A 5,997-nucleotide genomic window follows, 5' to 3' on the forward strand; every position below is an offset into this window, starting at 1 on the left:
ATTAAAACATACCTTACCACCTCCCGTAGCTCATGACCAGATATATTATAATCAGAGAATAAACAAATATGCACACACACATATATGTATATATATAAAATTTTAACAAAAATCTGTTTGAATGTCATCCTGTTTAGATACTACTTAAATTTTTTTTATTAAATTCATTGGGATGACATTGGTTAATAAAATTATATAGGTTTCACATGTTCAGTTCTGTAATAGACAATCTGTATATTGCATTGTGTGTTCACCGCCCAAGGTCAAGCCTCCTTCTGTTGCCATTTATCCCCGCCTTTACCCTCTTCTACCAGAAGCAGTATGTTCTTAAGTATGCATTTTAAAATGTTTCTGAAGAAAAATGATTATTTTGTTGTAAGAGGATGGAATTCATTATTTCCACAGATAAAAATGCAAAGGAAATTTAATGGGCAAACAAGGTAAAAAAAAAAAAAAAAGAAGGTAACACAAATGCTTTCTTAGGCCAGCGAAACGGAACAACTTGCATGATCCTTTTCAAGCTGGCACCTCATAAAACTACACTAACCACTGGAGGCTGAAGCCTTCAAGGCCTTCACAATTCAAGGTTGTTCTTCTCCTTGTACATCTGTTCCAACTGACATGCGATCTTTCTTTTGTCTGCAAATTCATTGCTAATGCTCAGCTCATTGTAGTACGGATCCTGTGAAACCATGAACTGGAAGAGAAGCGTTCAACCACAGCAAGCGCGTAGGCTTGTCTTTATCATACTTAAGCAGGTCAATTTTTAAAAACGTATTTGACGAACTACCTTGCAGTTTTCTAGAAGATGTGTCATTTGACACAGAAGCATGCAAACAACAACACAGAGCCCAGAAGGTCATCTAAATATTACAATCCTCACCTGCGTCCAGTGATTTTGTTCCCTTTCTAATTCCTCACTAGAGTTTTCTTTATTTCAGTGAGATATTTTTTACTCACCCTGATCATAGCATTTACAGTAAATCTCATAACACCCACGTGTTGCTGTCATTCTGGATGTCTCCTGCTTTGTAAATGACACGCTTTAATGAATTGGGAGTATCTGTGCATATGGCATTTACCTAAAAAGGGGAAATCATTTTAAACAGCGACAGTGACAGAAATTCCATTTAGTTTACTCTGGAGGAAATGAGAAACTTGAATTGTAGGTGTGGAGTCATACAATCTTTCAGACTGATAAAAGCAGGGTTTGGGGGATGGTTGAAACCGTATGGAATTGCTTCAACCAAAATTATTTTTGTGGGCACATATCCGAACTCACGATTATGTTTTGATAAGAAAAATCCCTTTCTCCACAAGTTGTCAGGTCCCACTCATTGGCCCCTCACCCCCAATTCTGGAACCTCTGTCAGGCTGTTATGTGGCTCTCAGTTCTGGGTGATATGTTTTCAATTTGAGTCAACTCGATGAGAGAAAAATTACTAAAAAGTGGGAATGAGCTGCGAGGTGAATAGGGTTTTCCTATCAAAGTGGAGGTATTTTAAAAAGCATTTATTATTTCAAACTAAAACATTTATAGAAAGCCATGAGTGTGAAGTGTATGGTTACCAGTTGTGGCTTGCCGTATTGAAAAATTCAAGTTCATAGGAAATATTTACTGAGGCTCTGGCTAGCAAGTAGTTTGTACATAGGGATAATTTTGCCCAGAAAACATATCAGTTTAAAACAATAATTTACTAACATTTAGTGACATAGTAGTAACAGGCAATTAGGGTTCATAAATGTTGCTATGATTGAGACATCATTTGGGGTCTTCAATGAAAACAATTCTGTTATTAACAGAACAGAACTTAAATGCCATATGTCTATGTCTTACTCATGATATGACTGTCAGAAGTGAGAAAATCACCCCTCCATTTTCAATATTTTATAGGCTGTGATATAATATGGCTATTTTTTTCTGGGTTGAAAATGATGAATATCGTTTTTGTCACATTTGTTTTACAGTAAAGAAGTATTTAGCTTACAAGTGAAAAACGTCTGGCTTTGACTGTGGATTAAAGAAATGTTGTATAGCTAAGTTTACTTTCTTAAGAAAGGTCAATTTTGTGTGGCATTCTCTGAAAATTTGTTTGGAATGTCTAAAATTCTCTTGTCATGTGAATTCTGGAGATCTGAAGGAAATATATTTAATCATCTTGGGTGAGAACATTCTTTATTGTATGAGTTCTTTCTAAGCTTACAGGGCTTTTTCTCACTCAATTATATGTCATGGAGTTCATTTTACAACAATACATATGGTGTATTTTTGAAAAAGAAAAGCAGGCTGAAAATATTATTTATAGTGTATGAATTATGTGTGTGCATGTGTGTAAAAAGAAAGATGTTTTCATGGTTGTTAATAGTTAACTCTGGGTGGTGGGTTTTGGGTTATTATTGTCTTTGTATAGTTGTTTAGAGCTCTTGATATTCTTTTGTTATTACAAAATGTGCCACTCATTTGAAATAGTACATATGTACAGTTTAGAGAATAATAATATAATAAATACCCACTCTCTAGCTAAAAAAATAGAACATTATTTTATTGTAGAAGCCAAGCCTTCCTTCTGCCCCTGCCTCTTTCATGGATGCAATTACTTGCCTGAATTTTGTGCTAACCATTTATTTGCTCTTTTATATGGCTTAGCTACCTATGAATGTATCCATAAGCCATATATGGTTTTATTTTGATTGTTCTGAACTTGAAGGAAATGGAATTATGCTGGATATATTCTTCTGTGACTTTGCTCACTATGTTTTTGAGATTCCTCCATGTTGATGTGTACAATTAATTTTTTTCTTTGTGAATGGATAATATCCTTTCAGCACAAAAAAATCAATGAAGTTATAGTTATTTTGATCAAAGATTTAAATGTTAGACTTGAAACTATAAAAATCCTAGAAGAAAACATAAGCAGTAAAATCTCAGACATTTCTCATAGCAATATTTTTTTCTGCTATATCGTCTTGAGTAAGGGAAACAAAAGAAAAATAAACAAATGAAATTACATCAAACTAAAAAGTTTTGCACAATAAAAGAAACCAACAAACTGAAAAGTCAACCTACTAAATGAGAGAACATATTCACCAATGATATATCCGATAAGGGATCAGTATCCAAAATTTAAGAATTTACAAAACAACACCAAAAGAACAAATAATGCAATTAAAAAGTGGGATAATGACTGGAATAGATACTTCTAAAAAGAGGACATATAGAAGGTGAACAGATATAAGAAAAGATGCTCAACATTACTTATTCACTTATCAGAAAGATGCACATTAAAACCACAATGAGATATCACTTCACACCGGTCAGAATGGCTATCATCAATAAATCAATGAACAACAAGTGTTGGTGAGGATGTGGAGGAAAGGGTACCCTTGTGTATAATGTTGGTGGGAATGCAGATTTGTGCAGCCACTATGGAAAGCAATATGGAGTTACCTCAAAAAAATAAAAATGGAACTGCCTATGACCCAGCAATTCCACTTCTGGGACTATATTCAAAGAAACCCAAAACACTAATTCAAAAGAATATGTGCACCCTTATGTTCTTCACAACATTATTTACAATAGCCAAGATTTGGAAGCAGCTGAAATGTTCATCAGTAGATGAGCAGATAGAAAAGCTGTGGTAATTTACTCATGGAATACTACTCAGCTGTAAGAAAAGAAGGAAATCTTACCTTTGAAATGGCATGATATACATGGAGAGTATTATGGTAAGTGAAATAAGCCAATCAGAGAAAGATAAGTATCATATGATTTCACATGTATGTAGAATCTAATGAACAAAATAAATAAACAAAATAGAAAGAGACTTATAGATCTATTGTACAGACAGAGAGCTGTCAGAAAGGAAGGAGGTTGGGGGCTGGGTAAAAAAGGTGAAAGGATTAAACAAAGAGAAAACCTTATAGATACAGTATGGTGATTACCAAGGGAAAGGGAACAGGAGAATTAGAAGAGGGTAAAGGGGGATAAATAGTGAGGGAAGGAGACTTGACTTTGGGTAGTGAATGCACATAAAATAAACAGATGATGTATTATAGAATTGTGCACTTGAAACCTATATAATTTCACCCCAATAAATTCAATAAAAATTTTTTTAAAAAGAAAAGGAAAACCTCATCTTTACTTTTAAAAATACATATGCTGAAGGAGTGCTGAGATAACCATGCTTTTGTGAATTAAAAATTTTTTCAGTTCTTATATGTTCACATGTGGATGGTGTTGACAGCTGCCTACAGCATGTGATTTTAGGGATCAGCGGCCGTACACCATAACAGAGAAATACCTCCCTTTCCTGTCTCTGCCAAGCAGCCTCTGTGTCTGAAATTTAATCATTAGCTAGTCTTGCCTTATGACTTTAGGAACTATCTCTCAAAAGGAAAGCTGTGTCATTTACCATTTAATATGAATTAGTTTTGCCAGTGATCAGCTTTAGTACTTGGAAAGCAATGAGCATTTCTCCAGGGGCAGAGAAAAGGGACAATTCTAGACCTTGAGAAGTTCAAGAACAGGTGTCAGTGGGATGATTAAATGAAGGTCTTCCGGCATCCCAAAGGCAACTGAGGACAGAGTAAGGAGGCCATACCAGGTGTGTGAGAGAAGTAGAAAGGAGGTGGGAAGGCAAATTGTCTTCGCTTAATGTAATGTTGCCCTTAAGTAGTGATGAGCACTTTATTATTTTATTTTTTTTATTTTTTACAGAGACAGAGAGTGAGTCAGAGAGAGGGATAGACAGGGACAGACAGACAGGAACGGAGAGAGATGAGAAGCATCAATCATTAGTTTTTCGCTGCGCATTGCAACACCTTAGTTGTTCATTGATTGCTTTCTCACATGTGCCTTGACCGTGGGCCTTCAGCAGACTGAGCAACCCCTTGCTGGAGCCAGCGACCTTGGGTCCAAACTGGTGAGCCTCGCTCAAACCAGATGAGCCCGCACTGAAGCTGGCGACCTCGGGGTCTCGAACCTGGGTCCTTCCGCATCCCAGTCCGACGCTCTATCCACTGCGCCACCACCAGGTCAGGCTATGAGCACTTTTTGAGTACCTAGTATATAGGTTTTATCCCAGGCATTCTCATTTCAAAGTCTAAGACCCACTCTCTGTTTTTAAAGAGCTCCCAGTCTAATGGAAAAATCAGACATATTAACAACCTTTGTACAGTGTCCCAGGAGGTAGAGTGCAGAAGAAAGAGTGAGTGACTGCCTGGGGGTCTTCAACCGTTGGCTGTGCTGCACTGATACTTACAGGAGGATGAGTCTGGTGAACTAGGAGGCCATTCTTACTCAAGAGAAGGATGTTTACAGAGGCAAGGGAGCACAATGCCAGGGAACTGCTACTACACATGGCTGGAGTAGATCCTACACCACTAAAGTGATGGTTCTAAAGTCTGACCATGTCATCCACCTATTTAAAACTATTCTATGCTTTTCTGGAGCTAAATCCTGCATGGCACATAGTGTCGTGTGCCTTGGCCTCAGTTCACCTCTCCTACCATGCTTTTCACATCATTTTCCTTAAGTGACTCTCTGAATCACACTTTCCTCATTTACAAAAATAGAATTTGTGATCCATTCAGCAGCACATATACTGAAATTGGAATGATGTATAGAAGATTAGCATGGTCCCTGCACAAGGATGACACACAAATTCTTGAAACATTTTATATATTTATTAACAAGTACAAATTGGCAGTTACAAAACAGTCATGGGGATGTTAAGTACAGCATAGGGAATATAGTCAATAATATTGTGATAACTACACACAGTGCCAGGTGGGTATGTGAAATATTGGGGAGGACACTTTGTAAAGCATATGATTGTCTAACCACTATGCTGAGCAACTAAAACCAATACAAACTATCTTGAAAGTAAACTGGAATTAAAAAAAATGTTAAAAACAAAAATAGAGAACTATATCAGGTTACCTAAACTTAATTCCCTGCATCCTTCATAGATAGCTTAATGACAATTACCAAAGCTT

General features: G+C 36.5%; 1 non-coding gene across 1 annotated transcript; it reads left to right on the plus strand.

Annotated features, from left to right (window-relative positions):
• The first annotated feature begins 5,579 nt into the window (after positions 1 to 5,579).
• On the plus strand, positions 5,580 to 5,686 carry LOC136390247 (U6 spliceosomal RNA). Its single transcript, XR_010748676.1, has one exon. It is a non-coding gene; the product is annotated as a U6 spliceosomal RNA (small nuclear RNA).
• Positions 5,687 to 5,997: the final 311 nt, after the last annotated feature.

Source organism: Saccopteryx leptura, chromosome 1, assembly GCF_036850995.1.
Source record: "Saccopteryx leptura isolate mSacLep1 chromosome 1, mSacLep1_pri_phased_curated, whole genome shotgun sequence".
NCBI lineage: Eukaryota > Metazoa > Chordata > Mammalia > Chiroptera > Emballonuridae > Saccopteryx > Saccopteryx leptura.